This window comes from Lissotriton vulgaris, chromosome 8, assembly GCF_964263255.1.
Source record: "Lissotriton vulgaris chromosome 8, aLisVul1.2, whole genome shotgun sequence".
NCBI classification, from domain to species: domain Eukaryota; kingdom Metazoa; phylum Chordata; class Amphibia; order Caudata; family Salamandridae; genus Lissotriton; species Lissotriton vulgaris.
Window position 1 is genome coordinate 948,328,118 of NC_141696.1, and position 24,128 is coordinate 948,352,245.

Genomic DNA, 24,128 nt, shown 5'->3' on the forward strand with positions numbered 1-24,128 from the left:
GTTTGCCATGTGGTAGTGTCTGTTACCGGAGCTCACCCCACATCGAGTCCTGCGTGTTTCAGGCGCGGATGGCACAGATGAAGGGTAAATATAAGGATAATGAGGGGAATCACATGTTGAGCGTTATTGACTCGCGTCCACCATGTTGGCTCATTAGCCACACCCCTTCTTCTCTGTATTAGTTATGATAAATTCCACAGTGGCAAGTTGTTGGATGTATCATTGCTAATCATATAAGTCCTTGAAATATTATTTTAGTTCACTTCTGTCAAAAGTTGCACTTTATTGAAGTATTCCCATGTTAGCCTATAGAGCAAAAATGCTACAATGGTAAAAAACAACAATAGTAATTTCTTCCCTCACCAGAGCTTATAAAACATCTTTTAAAATTACCCTGCTTATTTATACATTGCACCCTACCCAAGGGATACCTAGGGTAGGCCTTAATGGTGACATATATGTAAAAATAAGGTTGTTTCATACTTTGGAAGTACCTTTATATCCGAAGTCGAACTTGCATATAATTTCAATTTAAAAGCAGCTTGCAAAGCAAGGCTGTCTTTTAAAATGGCAGCAGACAACACAGCAGTGCACACTTAGGTGCCTTAAACCTTCACGGCCCTTAAACCTACATGCCCTACCACATACCATGGAGTTACAGGTAGGTTTGTCAGTATCAATTGTAATTACACCTAATTGCGTTATATCTTTTAATCAGAGGCCCTGGGCACAGTCAGTGTCTGTTACCAACATTATCAGTAAAGAAATTGAGGTCATCGAAGCAAAAAGGCTTAATTGCTCACAGCCCAAAATCCTAAACCTAGCATAAATGAAGTCAGCACAACAGGAGTTCAGAAGGCAAAAAGTCAAGGGAAACCACACCAAGCATGCCAGGTCTAACATATACACTAACATCAAATAGAGGTGTGGGCTAGGGGCATTGGAGTATTTCTAAAGGAAGAGGCCTGCGAACTGCTATGAGAAAAAGGGAATGCTTCTTGAAATATACAATTTAATTCCGTCAAACAATGTTTTCCTTTTTATAAAACATTGGCATAAACAATGCTGGAAGACTCTGGTGGGTGGTACAAAGAAAATCAAAAATATCAAAAAATCAAAAAATCAAATAGATCCTTACCTCTGAATAGGGAGAGAACACTTCTTGATCAAAGAGGAGGTGTGTAAATAATGGAAATATAGTCAGACTAATTACATCATATGGCTCTGACACTGGCAGATTCAGACATATCTTTAATAGACATTGGAATATACTGACTAGTGACACAATGACGGCTCTTTGGGTCACAAAGACACCAAGTATAACCTTCAGAAGGGGATTGACACGATGTAATATAGTAGGCCCAAGTTTCCCCAAATATAAAGGACCAGGTAACTGCCTCAGTAAGACCAGTAGATGCTTCTATAAGGGTGGTAACTGTGGCGAATGTAGGTAGACTGAGGACAAGAATCTCACATCTCAATATAACACATCCACCATATACAAAATATACACAAATATGTCTTGCTGTACCAAGTATGTTGTGTATGTTGTTATATGCAATGTTGCCTGGTGTATATTGGAAACACCGTTAGGCCATTTACGGAACATATTTTAGAACCTATCAGGGCAATTACAATAAAGAATTAGAGCAAACACTGTGTGGATTCTGAAACTGAAAAGGGTTGAGACAGGCCTTCACAGTGACCATGAATAGTAGTACTTTTTGGGTTATTTAATCCAAATCTTGAACCAGGTCTTATGAGTATTAATTAGGGACTTTATTATTTGTACTTTTTGAGAAATATGTACCATGATAATTGAAAGACATGACAGCCTTAGGGTGGTTTTTCCCCAACTTTCTGCCTGAAAACCTCCAATTTTCTGAACTAATTTTTGCTGGTTTTAGGTCTCTGCCCACCTTTAAACTGCTAACTGGTGCTCAAGTGTTTGTGCTCTCTCTCCTAAACAAGTTAACAGAAGCTTACAAACCAATTGCCATATTTTTTTGACTTATAAGTCCCTAGTAAAGTGTACCACATGTGCCCAGGACCTTTACATTAAATGCTACTAGTGGTCCTCAAGTACTCCTTGTGCCACCCACTACAATAGCTGTCTAATCATGGCTCAGAGCTGCCATTACAGAGCCTGTATGAGCAGTTTTAAACTACCACTGTGACCTGGCAAGGTAACCCTCTTACTAGGCCTAAGCCCTTTCTTGTTATACATAAGGTGGGGCCTGTCTAACCCACAGGGCAGGGTGCTATGTATTTACAAGACAGGACATTTACCTTTGAGTTTTACATGTCCTGGTAGGGAAAATTCCCTATTTTTTTTCGCTATTACAAAGACTATCCCTCCTATAGGATAACATTGGGATTAGCTTAGTATGGACCGGGTGTATGATGCTTTTTTCTAGGTAGCAAATGGCCAGAAAAAGCATTTTTCTTTGTACCAAACCCTATTTTGCGATTATGTAACCTTTTACTGAATCGCAGAATGGGTTAGCAATTCGGTATTAGAAAGGGGCTTGTCAAGGGTTTCTTTTCCTAATAGCGACTTGCAGTGGTATGTGTGAATGATTTGCATCTGAAAACAAATCACAAAAAATTTGCATTTTACTGCCAACTCCAAGTTGATGGTAACCCCTTTGCAAACAAGAAGGGGTCCCAAAGGACACCTACCCTGTTTTGAAGTATGCAAAAAAATGTTTTAAGAGCAGGCAGTAGTCCCACACACCACTGCATGCTCATAAAAGATGAAAAGAACATTTTTCACTTTACATTTTAAATGCATTCTGTTTTTCTTGAAGAAAAACGGGTTGCATTTAAAAAGAAAAAATACATTGCTTTATTATAAAGAAATCAGAGACATAGTGGACAGCTGACCCCAGCAGGCCACCATTCCTGTGATTTACGGATTGCATATGGGTCACAAATTGCGACCTACCTCGTGAATTATAATGAGGTAGGGGTATTTGCAACCCACTCAGGTAAAGAATGCTGCCAGAGGGACAAAGAGATGTTAACAGCATATTCTTATTTGGAAAGGAAGAAAGGGGAAGGACATGAAGGTTAAAGGTAAAAGTGCAATAAGAGGGGTGTAGATATTGGCATGTGTGAAGTAAGTTATCAGTGACATTTGATAGAATAGTCCAAATTGGACTATGAAGACAAATGTCTTATAGGTACCTGTGATACTCGTGTAATGGACTGAATTAATTAAAATAATAATTTTTCACATAATTGAAGTCTCAAAAACATGTATTTGGTCATTTGACTGTTTTACATCTATTGCCTCTCTTTTTCTTTTGTGTGTGTTACCTGTGATACAGACAACTTAAACAAAGTATGATGTGCATCACGCGCCCAAACATGTAAAGTGATATGGCATGAGTGAACAGTTTTCTACAGAAATCTCTCCTTTTCAAAAATTATATCAGTGAAGTTATACATGAAAACCTATACACACTAGAGACACCCACATAAACTCGTACACATGTACAGTTACATACACATTTTATTGAAAGCGACAGCAACAAAACAATATTCTGGAGCCTCAATATTTTGTAGTCCACCAAGTGGCATTGAACATTCACTGTGAGGATGTACATCATAAGTGTTAACACTAATTACCAAGAAGTCAAACATAAATTAAAGAAATCATCATTATGCATAAAATATTGTGCATATAAACACAACAAGGCTGATTGTCTGTTAAAGAGAATAAGAAATAAGTGGGTCCAGATACCCTACTGTAAAAGGACGAAGATCATCACCCACATACTAGGTAGCATGCTTCATCTCTGGCCCTTCCTTAACCGACTGCTATCATTCAAATGTGACCTACGACGCAGCAAAGAAAAATTAGGAATTTAACTGGAGGTTCCATTTTTATTGAGAGGAAGGTTATTTCTGAGGGTGATGCCCATAATAATATTTGTCAGGTGTGTGGGTGAAAGTGCAGCGGGGAATTGTATTTGATGTTATTTTATGTTATGTTATGTTAAAAGGGCTTATATAGCGCAACGTTCACCGGATTGGTTTCTTGGCGCTTGATACAAAACTATTGCCTGGCTGGATCATCTTGACATTGAATTTGTCCACCAGGGATAGGATTAGAATTGCTATAGTGCACCACCAAGTGACATTGAGCATTCACTGTGACTATGTACATTATGGGGAATAGTCTCAAGGACTTATTGCCGAGTTATCCGCACTTTAGCGCAGCAAAAGTGGCGAAATAAATATCGCCCCATTCTCAAGCTGGTGCAAACTGCTGATATTGCCAGTTCAACCACTTTCCCAATAGTATGACTTGACCACTTTCCCAATAGTATGACTATAAGGGGTCCCCCATCTTCGGCAGATGTAGACTATTGGAATCAATTGGATCAACGCTACTTGAACGTCGACAGGCTTAATGGCTTTTCCCTAAAATGAGGCAAAGAAGATCAAGAGCTAGTTACGGCCAATGTAGTAAAGAGAGGTTTGTCCTCCGTCGATGTCTGCTTAGATCTAATCTCCGCTTCTGAACAAATACTCCTAAGCTATATGACCATCACTAAAATATTAAAGAAGAACTAACTCACGAAAGGAAAATGAAAGGGACTCCTAGGAAAGGATGGTTTAATTCCGAGTGTACAAAATTCCACAAGGAACTAAAACTGGCATTGAACAAGGAAGAAAGGGATAGGAACAAAATTGTTATACTGAGGAAAGCTTATAATGCTGCACTAAAAAAATCGTAAATCCCAGATCAAAAATAATCTGTGGAATCAAGTGCATGAAAGTTGCCATATGAAGGACATGACCACTTTTTGGAGAACCTTTAAATCTTAATTTTTTCTTGAGGCTAATGAATTTCCAAAATTGGACGTAGCAGAAGATGCCTGTACTTGGGTACATCACTTCACGGAAATCTTCAAACAAGTAGAGGATGATGTATCGGCCCAAGGGGAGGTTTTACCCCAAATAAACTATCCTATACAGCTAGCATTCGATCATAAGGAGTTAATTTTTGCCCTAAAAACATCAAAATCAGGCAAAGCCCCAGGACCCGATGGGGTTCCCGTAGACCTCTTTAAATGTAAACTAGATCTATGGTCCAAAATTTTATTTAGAGTTCTGGAAGCAGCCAGGAAGGTTGGTCTGGTCGATTCCTGGTCCACATCAATTCTGGTGCCAATGTTCAAAAAAGCCAATCGCCAGAGTCCCACCTGTTACAGACCCATATTGTTACTAGACTCCCTTGGTAAAATCGCTGGACGAATCCTTTTAGATCGTCTGCAGGATTGGGCTAGCGATAATACCATAATATCTGATCTCCAATATGGGTTCCGAGAGGGTCTAAGCACAGTGGACCAGGCATTAAACCTTTCACTTCTAATGGGGAAGTATGTCTCAGCAAAAAAAGGGTTTCTGTACATGGTTTATGTCGACCTGACAGCAGCCTACGACTGCGTCTGTCATTTCAAATTGTGGGCTACTTTATTGGTTATGGGAGTGGATCTCCCGCTGGTGAATTTTTTGAGGGAACCTTACTCAGAGGCAACAGCAAGAGTGAGGTATGGAATCGGGGGGAACTCACTGAGCCCTTTCGGATAGAGAGGGGGGTCAGACAAGGGTGTGTTCTGGTCCCCTTCATTTTCACACTATATACAAATGGGCTGGAAGTGGAGATGGTGAAGGGAAGTCAGGACCTGCCAACAATACGTCTTCGGCCAATTCCGGCGCAACTTTATGCCGACAACGCCGTAATTCTGGCGAGAACCCCTGTCCAGCTCTAGCGGTCATTAGACAAATACTGCAATTTTATGAACTCCCTGAACCTCAAAATAAACATAAAAAAGACAAATGCCATGCATGCTGGTCCCAGACCTAAAGAAACTAGAGATTTTTTTTAATAATAGCAGTCTAGAGTGCACAATTACATATCCCTATTTAGGGATTTTAATAGATCATAAGCTCAAATGGACAGCGGCCATACAGGCAAAGAAACTACAGTTCCCGAGGGCCACTTCTGCACTAGTGGCATTTGCGCAGAAGCTAGGAAAGAGGCCACCACAGGAAATGCTAAAAATCAATCAGGCAAAGTTCATCAGTATTGCTAGCTATGGTTCATGGGTACACAAATACGGATGCCATACTGAAAGTAGAAAATTCCTTTTTGCTTTATCTACTCGCAGTCCCACAAAGCACTACAGCATACGGCTGCCACATAGAATTAGGGCTGAATTATATATCTGATAACTTAAAGATCCAACCGATTATGCTATGGAGGCGCATCAGGACCAAAGATCCTTGTGAACTGACGCGTAGTCTCATTCAGGAATGTATGGTACTGCACAACTGGGAGAAAAAAGGATGGTTGGCATATGTAGGGTCCTTTTTGGAGGCTTTAGGTCTGCAGAGATACTTTACAGACCCATCTACCATCTCTGAAGTGCCAAGAAAAGAATTGAAAAAACTGTGTCTTTCCCATCTAAGTAAGCTACCACTATCTCAAGAAATAGGGAAACCTTCAGTACAACACTTGCTAGCGATACAAACCACTCTCTCCATGCAGCCCTACCTGATGTTTAACTTGAACCAGTACGAAATGTTCCTGTTAGCAACATTTAAATTTGATAGTTTTCATAGGTTGTTGATTTCCTTTCCCCAGCAAAATGATTGGACAAGGAACATAGCACCCTGCCCGCTTGACTCTATGGCCCCACAATCTTCAATTCATACATTACTGTTTTGTAGATATTATAAAATTCCACACAAACGTTAGATCGTTCCCATTTTAAAAACTATGAGACTTCAAACCTGCCGTCCTGCTTTCCTAGTGCTTCAATTTTTAGATAATAAACTACATGCAAAATCTGTAGCCTGTTTTTTGGCGATAGCTTCCGCAAAAATCATGGCCACGGATGATAGCGACAACTAATGATAATGATATGCAAAGTAGGTGTTCCCGTGCCCAAAAAAACTTAAACACCACTTTGCGATATTCTCAATGACCAGCCAGATCAGCAGTGCGATCCAAAAACAGGTGATAAGGCGTGTTAGCAGCAGGGATTGAACACGTGCCTTTTACTGGTGTTTTTTTTTTTATTCCTCATATACCAATATTGGGTATTCTAGATAGGGTATCTCTTCCTCTCTAAACTACGATGTTCCGACCTCAAGGATTAAATCTGAGGAATTCAATCCAGAATAGGAGAGGAAAGAGAATCCCCCTCCAGGCTCAGCTGTTTGCTATGTCCACTTCATACCCTTTATTCTGAACGACCCTCGGTTGGGTTGGAGACCAAGCGCCAACAGTACCCAGGTGAAATCATAGGAATATTTCTCAACTGTTCCGCCAAGCCACTAGGGCCGCCCAGGTCTTAACAAGGCTAGAGCTATTGCATGCAATGTCAGACTCGCTGATATATATAATATATCTTAGGCAGTCAGTAAAGGTGGGAGAATTCTCTGACTTCCAGGACATACATATTTCCCGTCTAGCTAAAATCATTACTTAAAATATGAATTTGGTCCTCATCTCATTAAGCTGGTACCCCATCTCTAGGCCAAAAAGAATAGTCATGGGAGGGATAACAAAATGTATACCCAAAACTTCTGTTATAAATTCTTCGATTTTAGACAAAAGGAGAGATAGTCTTGGACACTCAACAAACATGTGCAAATCGTCCGCAGCGCAAAACTTACAACGTGGGCAACAATATTTGAGATTCGTGAACGTAACCAATACTTGGGGGATATATACACTCTATACAAGGTGAACAAATCATTTCGTTTTAAAGGGGCTGATTTTGCCACTGAATATAGTAATTTAAAAGAATCTCCTCAAAGAGCTGGTAGATTATCACATTGCAAAGCTGCCACTTCTCCCCATAGTTTATTAAGTTTTGGGGCCCGATGTAGATGCCCTAATACCGGTCGGAAACGGCCGAATTCGGCCGTTTCCGAGCGGTATTACGGTTTCCAGATGTAGGGCATGAATTTACAGAATCGGAATTTTACCGATTCTGTAATTACAGATTCGGTAAAATTACCGAATCGGTAAATACAGACTCGGTAAAATACCGATTCTGTAAATGCAGATGTAGCTGGCACATGTCAGAGTGCCACAGGGCTTTAAGAATCAGTATTTTACCACCCAATCCTATTGGGTGGTAAAATACTGAATACAGATGTGCATGCACATGTGTGCATGCACACCAGTGCCATGTGACACACAGACATGCCCTTAGGGCATGTCTGTGTGCCACATGGCACACGTGCCTGAATTCAGGGTGCTAGAGGGTGTCAAAGAGACACCCCCTGCACTCTTGCAAAAATCGCTATTTACCGAATCGGTAAATACCGATTCGGTAATGAACATTGATTCCTATGGGCTGCAATGCCCATAGGAATCAATGGGCTTTACCGATTCGGTATTTACAGAACCGGTAAATACCGAATCTTAACGATTCGGTATTTACCGATTCTGAAATACCTACATTTCCCCCCTTCTAATTTACCACTTCTTAAATACCGAATCGGTATGATTTGGTGTTTTAGAAGTGGTAATTTAGAATTACCTACATCGGGCCCCAAGTTCTGTGACTTCATCTTTCTCATTTAGTGCCGCATACCAGAAGGAAATCTCCTTTTTCCAGCTCCCTTTTTTCTTTACAAGTTCAGGATTAGTTGTTAGTCCCCAAGATATGGTGCTACACCGGCTAGATAGCTGATAAAATTTGAACCTGGTGAGAGTTCCGTTTGTCAGCCGAGAAAGTGGATCCCACCCCAATAATTCTGAATCATCAAGAAGATCCTGACACTGCATAATACCAGCTGTTTTATGGGGAAGCGATAATTGGTTTCTGAGACATTCAGGTGTTCCCGGGGAATCCCATATGGGAGCAAGAGGTGTATAATAGGGGATATCTAATTTTTTTCTGAAAAACACCCAATTTCTCAGAGCCGTGCCCAAGACCTTTAGTCTAACCTTCTTGTAAAATTTTGGGTCCCCAAACTTAAATAAAAAAGATTTATGTCCTAGATGGATATTATGTAGTAGCGCCTGAAATAGCCGACCCAAGCAGGATGTATCAGCTTTATCGGCCATTAACCTAAAGTTTTTAAAATGAAAAGCATGGCAGTAATGGAGAATGTCAGGCATAGCAAGTCCACCTGTCTTCATTTTCCTTCTCACTTTTTTCAAGGAAATCCTGGGCGATTTAGAATTCCAGATGAAAGATCCTATTCGTCCCTGCAAATTGGCGATATCCTTGGGACTGAATGACAAAGGTATCGAATTAAAAAGGAATGTCATCTTTGGTAAAATAACCATTTTTATTAGGTTTACCCTCCCGAAGATGTTCAATGGCAGACCCGACCAGCGATGTAGGAGTACATTAATGTCCTTGTATACTCTATCAAGGTTTACTTTGGATGTCTCCGAAATGTTCTGAACCAGATGTACGCCTAGATATCTCATCCGAGACTTTGTTCCAGGGAATTGATCCTCCTGATTCCATTGCATGACCTCGGTTTTTCTTTGTTAATTTTAAATCCTGAGACCTCTACGAACGCTTCTGCCTGATAGAATAGTTGAGGGATTGATATTTCGGGATTAGATGTATTGTAAACATTACAAGGTCATCCGCATATAAAGCAAATTTTAAACCTAGTTCATTTATGCGGAAAGGTTTGATTAGAGCATCCGATATTAACTGGCTAACTAAGGGCTCTAGATATAAATTGAACAATAAGGGACAGAGGGGACATCCCTGTCTGGTGCCGCGTGTGATTTGAACCCAGTCTGTAAGTAAGTTATTTACAAGAAACTTGGCTCTAGGGTGGAGATATAATGCTTTAACAGATGTTATGAAATTAGTTGGTATACCAAACTTTGACAAAGCTTCCCATAAGTATAACCAGCAAACTTGGTCAGATGCCTTGGCGGCGTCGATAGCCACAATAGTTATTGGGGATTTTTCCTCTGTGGCAAAATCGATTGCAGCAATTGCCTGGAAAGTCAGTTCATTCAATTGTCTGCCAGGCATGAAGCCCCTCTGGTCCTCATGGACCACAGACTTAATTACTTTGGACAATCTCGCTGCCAACACGCCCACAAAGATTTTATAGTCTGTGTTTAGCAGCGAGATCGGCCTGTACGACTCGACTATTGTAGGGTCTTTATTTGGCTTCAGGACTAAGGTGACCGTAGCCTCGGACCAGGTCGGGGGAGTAGACTCTCCTGCTAGATGTATTTTATTAAATAGGGCCGTAAGAATGGGAACTAAGATATCAGACCCCATTTGGTATACTTCCACTGGAAGCCCATCTGGGCCGGCTGCCTTTCCTCTAGCCATTCTCTTCAGTTGATCATGAACCTCCCCCTCTTTGATCAGAGATCTCAAAAACAGGCTATCTCTCTCAGTTAGATGTGGAAGACATACCCCCTCTAACCAATGAACTGCACCTTCAGTTGATGTTTTATCGTTATTCCCCATGTATAAATTCTGCATATATGTTTTAACTTCTCCCAAAATCTCACCATTATCAAATGATATGTCACCAGAGCTCTGTATCCTTAATCTACTTATCTGGTTCCTAATACGATCAGATCTAGCCTTCCAAGCCAATATTCGGCCGCATTTCTCCCCATAGGAGAAGTTCTGCAGTCTACTTGCATCCCATCTTTCTTTGATGATTTTATCTAGATTAGCCTGATATTTAGTTTTTAAACTCTCCAGCTCCTTCTGTATGGAAATCAGGTTAATCTGCTGTTCTAGGGAGGCTTTCTGTAGTTCTTGCTCTTTTTGCTTTCTTTTAGATAAGGAATCTTCCTCTGCCTTCTTCTTAATTGTATTTCTCCGTATCATTTTAGCTGTAAGTATCCCCCTTAGAAATGACTTGAAAGCTTCCCATATTGTTTGATCTGGTGCAGTAGCTTTATTAAATTCAAAATACTCAGCCATAAGCTTCAATAGATCATTCTTTAGCTCTTCCTGTAATAATAAGGATCTATCCAGAGTCCCCCGCATGACTTGAGTATTTTGTGAAAGTTTGGCTATTAGTTCTACCAAGGAATGATCAGATAATATTGCCGGGATATAAGAGGTAGACAGAATCTCAGGAAGCAGACTTTGATCAATGAGGAAGAAGTCAATACGTGAATGATGTCTGTGTCTATAGCTATAAAATAAGTAGTCTCTGTTGTTCTGATTCTTGACCCTCCAGACATTTAATAGATTAAAATCCCTCATCAAATTTCTAAGCCCTCTTTTAGATCTACGTAGGGGGGACAAAGCAACCTTAGAAGTACCGTCTAGTCTTGGATCGAGTACAAGATTAAAATCACCACCTAGTATGATGGGAGCATTTAATTCAAGCAAACTGGTTTTTAAGCTAATCAGAGCCTCTGGGGAATCCTGATTTGGTCCATAATATACTGCGCATGTCAGCTTTGTATTTTTTATGGCTAATAATGCAGTCAGCCATCTACCTGTATGATCAGTTTCGTACTTCTCAACTCTTATCCCACTATTAATTCTAATAATTATCGCCACTCCTCTGGTGTTACCACTCTGTTAAGAGCAGAGGAGGTCCTGTATCCATTTTTGATTTTTAAAGGCTATCTTACATTCCTGCTGTTCAAGGTGGGTTTCTTCTAAGAGGAGAATATGGGCCCCAGACTTATTTAAGAATTCACAGGTTCTACCGAGTTTGTTACTCCCCCTCAACCCGTTAACATTCCAATTTATTATTTTTATTTTATTCTCCATATTCCATGTTTGTCACGGAGAAGAGATAGTCGGTTATATAGGTAGTTCCATTATCTGCTCCGGTATCTGCTCTAATTACAGGTTGGCTCATGCCTATCTCATCATTTCTGGATATATGAGGAAATGTTTTTCTCTTTAGTGTCCCTCCCCCCCTACCCTCCTCCCCTCATGAGGAACCACCCCTTATTACCTTTAGCGATTGTATCGCCATTTGGGGCCCTTCCCTGATCCAGATTCTGGTCCTAGCTGTGCCCACTATATATAAAATATGTACCTACACCCATCTATCACCTTGAGTTATATTTTTGTTTTTATTTGCATAGGGTTTTTTTTATTATAATTTTTTTAATTTTATTTTATTATTATTTTTTCTTTCCTTTTCCGCTTTTCGTCTGTGAATATTGTCTATATATCTACGTATGCTGTGGCCCAAATAATTAGGCCCACTAAATTCTAACAGTCGAAATTCTATAATATCCAGCTATCTCTGAGCTTCTTTCAGGCTAATAATGAAACTATCTACTTCCTGAGGGGACGTGAAGTTATACGTCTTATTATTCCATACCACCCGTAATGAGGCTGGGAACTTCATCATAACCTGTGCACCTGACCCTCTTAATTCCTGCAAACGAGACCCCAACTCCCACTGTCTCTGCGCTGTCACTCTGCCAACATCTGAACGGATTAGGTACTTGGAGGAGTCAAGCTGAAGCGTGGGATCAACAAGGGCCCTGCCTAGTATTAATTCCTTCACTGAATATGATAAGAAATTTACCAAGATTTTTCTGGGGGCATTCCTATCAGGATGACGACAAAAAGGATCTCTATGAGCTCGCTGTATTTCACTCTCAAGATTAATATCAAGTCTGTCCTTCAGGACTCCTTCTCTCAAGAGCTTACAAATCAGGGTCTTTACGTCTCCATTTTCGACACCCTCTGGGATTTTCAGGAATTTCAGATTATTGTGTCTCGCATGAATCTCCAAACGTTCCATATCCTGCTGCAGGGTCTGATTCTGGGCTTTCAGTTCAGATATTGTTTTTGAATGTGCTTGCGAGACCCTCGTAAGAATAGCTACCTCTCCTTCTAAGGCTTCTGTTTTTGTACATTTCTGAGTAATTTCTTTCTGATTTCCTTCAGATATATCACATTTGGGTAGCAATTTTGCCAGAAGATCTTCGCGTAGGGATCTAAATAAGCTCTCCATATTTTCACCTCCCGCTTTCTGTTGCTGTTCTGCTCTTTGGCCCTTCCTTGCTAATGTGTCAGCTACCTCAGAAGGAAGGTCGCCAGCTATAATAACTCCAGCTTGTGGGGTTAAACTCGTATAGAGCTCAGTGGAGGTACGGAGGTACTGGGGCTGGAGTTCTCCCTACCATCCCCCTGTAAGGCAGTACTTGAGAGATCATCTCTCAGGTCTGTTTCTGGCTCTGTGAGTAAAGGGGCATATCTATTTTGAGAAATCACAGCAGAGCTAGGCCCGGTAATAATACTTGTGAATCAGACTGGGGTTGCATCAGCTTAGTTGCTGTATCTAAACTAGATACTGTTTTCTCCATTATTTTAAAGTATGATGTTAGGGAGGGGTCTGATTTTGATACAGTAAATGCTTTTTTCTGTTTTTTCACCTCTTCGTTTTTGCTTCTCTCCCTCCTTTCATTTTTTTTTGTGGTGGAGTCAGAGGAACTGAGAACAGACCACGAACTTGGTTTAGAGACGAAAATTGCAAAAATTCTCTTTCTGGCAGGGAACGAAGGAGATATCTACTCCTTATGACTGGAGGAGCCGCAGCCACAACCACAACCACAGTTTCTTGTGGCGTTTCCTTTACCTCTGAATTGCTATTATGCTTTTTTCGACACCCTTGCTGTGAACAAAGTTCTTTCAAGGTCACTAAGGGGGTCTCAAAATTTATATCAGCATCAGAGCCCATCCCCTTACAACCTGTAGATATGTAATGTAACAAAAAGCCTGTGCCAATGTCCGTATCTTAACACAGCCCCCAAATATAATATGCTGCTTATCTGAAACTGGCACACAACAGACGCCCGACAATTCTCCTCCCGCCTCTCTGCCCCAGGAACGATACCCGCTCACCGCTGGAATCCCGCGTCTTCTGGGGTAAACCCTTGCTGCAGCACCCTGGATCCTCCTCCATACGCTAGACCTGCTTGCTATGTCCAGACTGTTTCGCTCGTTTCGCTAGCCTCGGCCTCCAGCCTCGTCACGTCCGACGTTGAACTCAGAGCCTACGCCCATCAAGTCTCCGGTTCCGGGTCCTAGTGCACCCTGCTCAGTGCGCAGGCTCAGCTTGGTTTACACTTGGCGAGATCACGGATGAGAAGTAAAGTAGGAGATTTAATAGAAAATAAGACCTAAAAGGGAAAAATAGACCACTTATGCTTACCGCATAGTAATCATCCGTGCGGCTTGCTGTAGGAGCGCAGGTACTTCAACGAAATGACCAGACATCTCCCGATCAGGACGGAGCTCTCACGACTGGCGTCAGCCTGTCGCCATCTTCCTCTCCCCCCGCAGGACTGTTATCTTGATGCCTTTTACTGGTGTTAGGCAGGACGACTACCCAAAGCCCAGAGCCACATTTGAAGACCAACACATTTCATGGAGACACTGATCATGCAGCACCCACCGCAACCAACCCTATGCCCTCCCGGATCACACCCCGTGACTACCACCGAAGCAGCACAGAACAGGACAGCGGACATTCCGAAAATGGCATGGCCCCTCAGCCACACAATAGCAGAACGCGGGGAGAGGTGGGAACTAAGCATGTGCGAAGGAGGCAAGTCTCCCATGAATAAGAATGCACACAATGGCAAGTGTGGCGGTGATGTGCTGGACAGATCTCAGTAGGCAGAGCACAGATCCGTCCATGTGGACATATACTACTGGTGCTTGTAGTGTTGTGGACAGTGGACGCAACCATTTTACCTCAGGCAGTGGGGAAGACCTTGGTCATGTTGCTGTGATGTCCTCCCTGTAAGCGTAAGCAGGGTGGGCTGGCCCGTTGTGCGTTAGTCCAGTGTAGTAGTGTGAATAAATAGGCCGGGGCTCTGGGGGTGGTTCACTTCTGGGAAGGCCAATGTGCCTGCCAGGGCAGAAGCCCTCACCCTGCCACAAGGCCACCGCCGTGACCAATGGCCTCCTCGACACAGGCCCCCAGCGAACCCAGTGACACAACACCCTGGAGTTATGTCTGTGCTGACTACTGCCTTTGACCTACACTGGGGTCAGCAGGGCTCACAATTCAGATTGAGTCGTGATTGCAGATGACGTAGTCCAGTAGGCAACAGACATTGCTACCCGTGCGGCCCACCCAAACCATGCATCATTGCAGGTTGCGCATCCTCTGAGTGCTTCAGGTGCCACTGACTCTGGGCACCACAAGTCAATGCTATCTGGCTGTGGGCCCCTACTGACCTCTGCCTCCGGCCTACACTGCGGTCAGCAGGGCTCATACACATTGATTTGAATGACAATGTGAGTCTCAATTCCTATCTGGGTCACAACCATACCTGTGTATCTATAGCATTACCCAGGGAGTACCTTTTTGTGGAATCACTGTCCATACATTCATCCATACTTTCATTCTTTATTGATCATGGCCATGACACATCTGTGTGAATTGGAATGTTTTATTCACATTCAGTGGAGTGTTGAAGCTGGACCAGTAGAGGGCCATGCAAACCCCACTTTCCATTGTTGGCCCGTGGAGTGCCAGCCAGAGTCCTTTCAGGATTGACAAGTTCATAGGGAGTGGAAGACTACAGTCTGCAGTGTGATTGCTGTATCATTGGTAACCAAACCAAATATCCATGTCAAGGTCCAAGGTGAGTGTCACTCAGTGTACAGGGGGACATTGGGAGGTGTTATTCTAGGGCATGATGCAGAGGGCAGAACCAAGCTGAACCCAGCCATATGGCGGAGGTGAATGCTACCACTTCATTCTTACCACAAAGCCATATTCATCATCATCTACGTCCTCTGATGTGCCAGGTGCCTCACACGTGGGTGGTGGTGTTTTGTCTGCATCACATTGTGGCAGTGACACATCAGGGGCCAGAGTTAGAATTTCTGACACACTGTGTGGCACTGACACTTCAGGGGGAGGAGATGTGGATGGAGTGGTAGCACCAGCATCCATCCGTGCCAGACCTTGTGGTGGCAATGCCATGACAAGGATCTGCAGGGCATGGAATATCACAGCTACATCTCGCTGGTGTGCAGCTGTGGCAGCCATTTGTGAGGCTTGCATCTGCTCCATGTTCTCCATGATCATTCACATGTAACATGAAACTCCTTTCTGACATCGCTGGGGCCGCTCTGACTAGACAGTTGTTCTTTGCACATGACTCCAGAGATGTCAGCCATGCCTTGTTGTAGAGCAAGAAGTGAGCAGTGGGGCAGGGACTGTGAGTGGTCCCTGATGCGACTTAAACACCCACGTATGGCATCTAGTTTGGCTGCCATGAGGTCGAACCCAACCCGCAGCAGGTCCGACATCTCCTCCTGGCACCCTAACACACGGTGTTGGAAAGCCATGTGTTGGTCATAGGGGGTCCTGGGAGACAGTCATGATGGTGGGTGCCTCTTGCTGTGTGGTCTGTGCAGTGGGTGGCATCTCATAGATGCTGGTGGGCTGCCCTGCTCCGGGAGTTGTCCCTGACCTGCTGGAGTGCGTCAGTGTGTATGTTAGGGAGGTCCTCTTCATCATCAGTGCTGAGTTGTTGGGTCTGCTCTGCAGGAGGTGTTGATTCTTCCTCTGCAATGTGAAGGGGAAATGCAGTTTGACATTGTGTTCCCATGTATGTTCACACATTGTACAATTTTACTGTCAGACTGCTTGGCAATGTACATTGTGACTGTTTATGAGGAGACGCCTATTTGAAGCAGGACACTTGGCATTTCTACGCCATCAGGGAAGTGAGGTTGTAGTTGTACATTGTCATCTTACAGTTTCCTGCTATGCCACATGATAATGGCCATGTTCTAAACACAAGCGGCAGCAGTTGTGTCTTCTGTTCTGTTGTGAAAGTGTTGCAGTTTATACCACATTGTTGTCAATGCTGGGGTGCTCTGCATCCTAGGTGTGTGTGCTGCATTGTGGATTAATTGGCCCTTTGGCTCTGATTTGGCTAGCCCTTATCCCTTTCAGGCGATGTGCCTTTCACTTCTGTGCTCATACAGTGCTGAGATGTTCCAGACTTGTGTAAATTGGGCTCTTGGTCGGAGTTGTAACTCTTGGGCATGGTTTATCTGAAGATATGCTATACTTACTTGTGCATGTGTGGCATTGTGCCCATCTCCCCCCATCCCCCCAGTCCCTGGGGGGATGGGGGGATGCTCTGTTGCTTCTGGCTCAGGTCATGTTGTGCAGAATCCGGTCCCCCAACTCCTGCCACCATCTCCCCAATGATGGTCCCAGGCTGGTGCTCCATGAGGGTTGTGGATTTCTGGTTGTCCTCTGTATTTGCTCAGGCTGCCTCCATGGTGCTTCGCAGCTGTATGTGTTTTAATCAAAAGGGAGGATTTTCAGTAGATAGTGGGACTCTGCTATATTTGCATATGTGTGACACACCGTTTTGGATGCGAGACACGGAGGACGCTTCCCACAACTCAGGAATTACTGATAGCAGACACACACCTGTGTCATCTCTTGCTATGCCCATGCCACCTGGATTTATTTAAACTGGGGGATTTATTCTGTCACGCCTACCTGAATCACATAACACATTACACTGGGGATGCATCCGTGGCCTTTTGAAATTTTGAACACCACTTTAACCAGACTACGCCATAGAACCTTCACGTTTCCATTTACCCTTGAGTATCTTGCTGCCAGGTTTGAATTACCACCGGCATCTCTATCACACCGCTATTGTTTCCAGTATCTGGAGAAGACACTACAATCCTGTACTTAAACTAACGTACTTACTTCTCCTTAGAGAATATAAATCTTCTATTCTCTCATGCAAAACTGAGTACATCTCCGCAAAAATAACAAACTCAGCCAATAAATCAAAAGAGATCTTCTCAATTATAGAGGAACTCACAGGATCGGCTAGAGTGTTTGCACAGCCTGAGCAATCTCAGCAGCTCTGTGACTCATTAAATCACTACTTTTTTGAAAAAATTAATGTAATAAAAGCAAGCATCCCTCAACCCAATATTCCCATTAAACTCCTTTCGACCTGCCAAACCCCCGTGGCTCTCAACCAATTTTCTCCAATCACCTTGGATTCCTTTTCTGAACTAATGATCAAAGTCAAGTCAGGCTCTCCCCTTGACAGCGGTCCCACCCACATTTTGCACGAAGCTTTCACAGCCTGGCCGGAATCCTCTATATCCCTTCTCAACTCTTCACTTAGCAGTGGCTCAGTCCCAGAGTCCTTTAAAGTTGCAGAGATCCTTGCTATTCTGAAGAAACCTGGTGCAAACCCTCAGGTAATGAGTAATTACTGTCCAATTTCCCTCCTACCATATCTTAGCAAGATCCTGGAGGTTCATGTAGCAGGCTGTCTGAGCTCCTTTGTTGAAGCATCCTCTCACCTAGACACCAACCAGGCCGGCTTTCGACCTGCTCATTCGACCGAAAGGGTCATTCTGTCAGTCATGGATGAACTTCGTAAAGGAGCAGATCAAAATACCGCTCAGGCTCTAATCCTTCTTGATCTGTCGGCCGCATTTGCAGGTGTTGGGGGCAGAGCACTGAAATGGCTTCAGTCGTTCTTGTCAGACAGGTTTTAATTAGTCCGTCTTGGCCATTACTGCTCTATGAAAGGTAGGCTCCCCTGTGGAGTTCCACAGGGTTCTTCCCTATCCCCCCTCCTTTTCAATCTTTAAATGCAACCTCTGATCAATGTTTTGTTGTAAAATTATGCAGACGACCTGCAATAAATCTTCAAACTACATTCCACCAGTTCATCAGAAACCAACTTGCGTGATGTTATGACCTACATCAGCAATTGGATGAACTTGAACCAGCTCAAATTAAACTCAAACAAAACTGAGCTGATCCTGACAGGCGGTAACACTAACTCCTGGAACTCCAACTTTTGGCCCACCTCCATGGGATCTCCACCTGTTCCTGCAGCAAAGGCGAATAGCTTGGGGATAACGATAAATAAGGACTTATCTATTAATCCACAAATCAACTCAGTGGTTTCTGTTTGCTTCTTTATGTTAAGGAAAATAAAGAAGATAAAAAGATTTCTCTCAAAGGAAGCATCTATCTTGGTGGTCCAGGCGTTAATTATTTCCAGACTTGATTACACAAATTCAATTTACGCCGGTATCCCAGCCTACCAAGTGCAACGTCTGCAATTGATACAGAATCATGCAGCTAGGCTTAATTTTCTACTTTCCACCCGCCATCATGTCAAACCCCTGCTGCAACAACTCCACTGGCACCCTGTGAGCCAACACAGCTTATTCAAATTAGGCTGCATCGTACACAAAGCTTTGCAGGATACCGGTCTGGAGTTCATATCTAATAAGATCAGGAAATATAATCCCCCCGCATCCTCCGGTCATCCGGCCAACATCTTTTGAGCATCCCAAGATTCAAACGAAACAAATATGGTGGGCTGCGATTTTCAAGGTTGGCTCCCCAATTTTGGAACTCTCTCCCTCTGTTTATACGACTCGCGATAATCATCTTCAATTCAGGAAACAGCTTAAAACTTGGCTATTCTCGTCTGCCTATTCTAACTAACTCACCCCTTCCGGTATCTTTCTACCCCCCAAGTGCAAAGAAACCTACACGGTGTACGTTGCGCTATATAAACAATTTTAACATAACATAATATCTCAGTCCTGACTAAGTCAAGGGAGTATTCTCCTAGACAAACACGTGTTGGCTGGTTGTTTTTGTGCTGACTACTTTCTATGTGAATTAAATGAAAAAGAACAAAGAACAACTCTTTTGCAAACTTTATTGAATACGGAACTTTCACACGGACTTACATAACACAATTGTTTTCTAACATACCTCTGTATGTGTGCCCAAGACTTAAGAGGAGCTGTATGTGTTTTGTTTGTGTTTTTTGTTGCCGCTTTTATATTGATTTTTCCCGCCTGACTTGCGGGACTTGCAGGCGTGGCGCTGCTTATCGCTGCATTTTTCATTGCAGTTGGGCCCATCGCAACTTTTTTCACGTTCGGATTTAGATTTTTATCTTCGTCCCAGTGACTTTATGGCGGACATTTGACATGTTATCAGGAAACTATTGCATGTTACCACCATGTTGTCAATAGGACTTTAACACTGAGTTATTTTCCCACAATAGATAGGGCTATGTAAAATTGCGTTAACCGATTTTGGTGATAATTATCACACGTTTTGAGAATATCCCCCTATAGTTGTTAACTCTAATTACCCAGAATGTAAACACAAACTAAAGAAATCGTCACTACGTATAAAAATTGTGTCTAGCCTGTAGGAAGAGGAACACACTTTACATGAAATAAGGGTATGTCTCCCCATCCTGACTGCCTGGCTGCATGTATCTGGAAGGGTGGTCTTTTCTTCAATCTTTTGCCTACAGTCTCCATTTTTCTGACCTCAGTTTTGCTGGATTTTGGACTCTGTGAACCTTACCACTGCTAAAGTGTGTGTGCCCTCTCCTAAATATGGTAATATTAGTTCATCCCCAATTGTCATATTTTATTTACTTATAAGTCTTGAGTAAAGTGGTACCGCCTGTACCCAGGGCCTGTGAATTAAATGCTACTAGTGGGCATGCAAACACTGATTGTGCCACCCACTAAAGTAGCCCTGTAACCATGTCTCAGGCCTGCCACTTAAGAGCCTGTGTGCACTGTTTATACCGACATGTAGACCTTGCAAAAAAAAAAACTTTTGCCGGGCTCACACCTTCCCTTTTTATACATTAAAGTCACCCCTAGGGTAGGCCCTGACAACCCAAAGGGCATGGTGCAATGTTTTTAAGAGGGAGGGCATTTTATAAATGTTGTTTCAATTGGAAAGAGATTTGACCCCCAAGTCTGATGTCTCTGGAATTCTAATTTCAAATCCTAATGTATCAGGAAGTTGGATTTTAAATCACAATTTGAGAAATGCTGCTTGTAGAAAGTTGGCATTTTCTTAATTTAGCCAGTTGGTGCCTGCTTCCTCCCTCTAATCCGTCTGTAGTGCATGACAGCTTGGCTTTGTGTGTTCGCCCTAGAAAGCCACTTACTAAAGGAGCTGTGACTTGATGGCCCATCATAGAAGGTAGGGAGGGAGGTGCTGGCCCTAGCCTCAGTTACACCTGAATATGCATGCAGGGTTTTGGACAATGTGAAAAAGTAATTGCAGAAACCGGTCAGAAACAAATATCTTGGAGTGCATGAAGACTATAGATATAACGGTCAAGTCTGCGGAATTCATCTCACTCCAGCAATCAACTTGTGAGAAATGTGGTGTTTTTGACAGACATTCACTTATTTTGGGGTTAGTTTTTTTTCCAAAACCTATTAGTGTACAGGTTTTTCTAGAGTCGATTCCTGATGAAAATGTTGTCAAACAGTTGACATTTTCACTGAACTTTATACTGCAAAAAACACTGGAAAAGGTCCTTTAAAACGTCCTCAAATCTTCTTGATTAAAACATTTGCAATTTAAAGAACTATTTTGGGATTGATTTTCTAGAGAAATTTAAGTAGAGCTTTTGTTCCTTCTTTCTTGGAACTAACAGTTCAGTAAGCCTGTCTGCAATTTATTATTTGAATGTAAGCTCCCATCGGAGTCCATTATCTTACCGCTGAAGCTCAGAACATTGGGGACAGTTCCTTAATTGAATCCTTAAGGGCGACTCTAATCATCTGCAAAAAGTCTGCTAGCATAGATAAATGGTTATCTATGCATCAATATTTATTATTATATTACATATATAGAATTAGCAATTTCAACCTCTTTGATGGATGGGCTGCATGCTATTTTAAACCCGCCTTAATCACCATATTTTTCCTGCATAATTTCTCGACTAGCATCACACTAATGCATGTACAAAAAGCTTTAAGTGGAAGGGTGCGTTATGTAAAGACGAAACTATTCACATGCCAGCACTTGACATTTTGCGTGAGCCACACAGATTAATGGACTCCGAAATAAAAATAAAAAAATGTATTTTCACTAAAAGCATGGCGTGGGAAATAGCCGGCCATTGGATATGGTCAGTGGACAACCACATTCACCTTTGGCCCTCGTGAGCCTTCCATTACAGGAAGTACAATTTGTGTACTTTTTTATTTAAAGGCTTAGTGAAGAGAAAATCAGGACAAAATAGAGGTAAAACCGCTATTCACAGGTAGTCATACATTTATTGTTGGGAAGAGAAGTAGATGAAGTCTGCTGTAAATTTTGGGATTCAGAATTAGAAAATATATTTTTTAGGATGAATTAAGAGGGGAAACAAGTGAGGAGCAGAAATTGTTACAATTTTACGCAGAGAATGATAAATATTACTGGCACTGTCTTGTACATCTCTGGCTAATGTAACCATGTAGTAAGAAAAGGCATCCTAAATATCGAAGAAATGCGCGGTTGGTCGTAGCGCAGACCAGAAGTAAAATTAAAATGAGACTAACAGCCTAATTCATGAAGCTGAATTCGGCTCGCAAAGGGCTAGAGGGCTAGATTCTGAGAATCTGTCCCTTTACGAGTGAGATTTTTGCATTTGGGATTCATCATCCCAAAAAATCGGTAATTGCGTTTTCGCAAATTTGCGATGGATTACATTTAAGGAATCTCTATTTGAGATTCCTTAAATGCAATTCATCATCCATTTAAAAATTGCGAAATCGCAATTTCGGGCCGCTATTTACCGCGAGGTCAAACCTCGTGGTAAATAGCGATAACTCAGAAAAATGCTTTTAAAGGCATTTTTCTGAGTTGCATGTTGCACACACACATGTCCTTTGGACATGTGTGTGCGCAACCCCTGTTCATATTAGCATTTAAGGGGTGCTACAGGGTGTCCTTTGGACACCCCTGGCACCCTTTCAATCGCTATCTTATTTGCAATTAGCTAATTGCTAATCGCAAATAAGGAATACTCCCCATTCATGAATGGGGAGTTATTCCTTATTTGCGATTAGCAATTTGCTAATCGCAAATAAGGAATTAGTAGGAATCGCATTTTTTTTGCATATTCCTTCATGAATCCCGTTTTGCGAGTCCTTAATAGCGATTCGCTATGAATCGCTATTAGGGGCTCGCAAAACGGGAGTATGATGAATCAGGCTGTAAATGACAGCAGAGTGGACGTGAAGCCCAAAGGGCAACAGGGGTCAATTCAAAAAGACATTCATGAGTATATCAAGTAGCATTGCTAAATGCCTGAGGGCTGATTACGACTTGACGGTGCAATGCCGCCTCTGCTTCACCAAAGCCATGTAAGCACTGCCAACCGTATTACCAGTTGCAAATGTGAATCTTGTAGTTCATTCTCATGGCTGTGCCTTAAAAACATGCACCACAATGGGAATGGCCAAACAGTTCCAGCACAGCCATGAGGGGAATAGAGACAGGGGGGCGCATGTTGTGCCCCCCTGAATGTATCCAAATGGAGTAGGGGAAATGGGGACCCTCTAGGGCGCCCTTTGTTCTTGCACTGCTATCTTTTTCATGGCCGGCCTCTGTCATGAAAAAACTGCACCAGTTGTCCTAAAGAATCTAACATGGAAACAATATGGGATTATTCAGGGACTATGTATACACTGTTGGTACAAACAGAAGAGCATGTGCCCCCTTTGCACTTTTACTAATAGGGCATCTGACGTTTTAGGGCCAATTTACAAAGCAATTTATGAGCACATAAAGTAGCAATCTTGTAGTGCTAAATCAGGTAATCATGTTTTGGGAAAAACAGGGCTTTTTGCAGTGTCCCCACCACTTTTTGCCCCCGTTTATGACTGATACTGGTGGTTACAGGCTCTGTGTAAAAGGTATATGGTAATTATGTGTAATTATAATTGGCATGAAAACCTACCTGTAAGCCCCTAGTATATGGTAGGGCATGTAGATTTAGGGCCTCAGTAGATTTGATGCATTTAAATATGCACTGCTGTGGGGCCTGCTGTCATTTTGAAATCCAGCCTTGCCTTGCAGACTGTTTTTAAAAAGAAAACTAATTATAAAATCGACTTTGGCATTAAAGGTTCTTCCAAAGTCTTACACTACCTATTATTAGATATAAGCCAACCCTAAGGTCTACCCTAGGTAATCCAAGTGTAGGGTCCTGTGTTAAAATAAGCAGGGAGATGATAACATATGTTTTATATGCCCTGTGAGAGAAAACTACAAATTTCGTGTTCCCCCATTGTAGCGCATAAGCT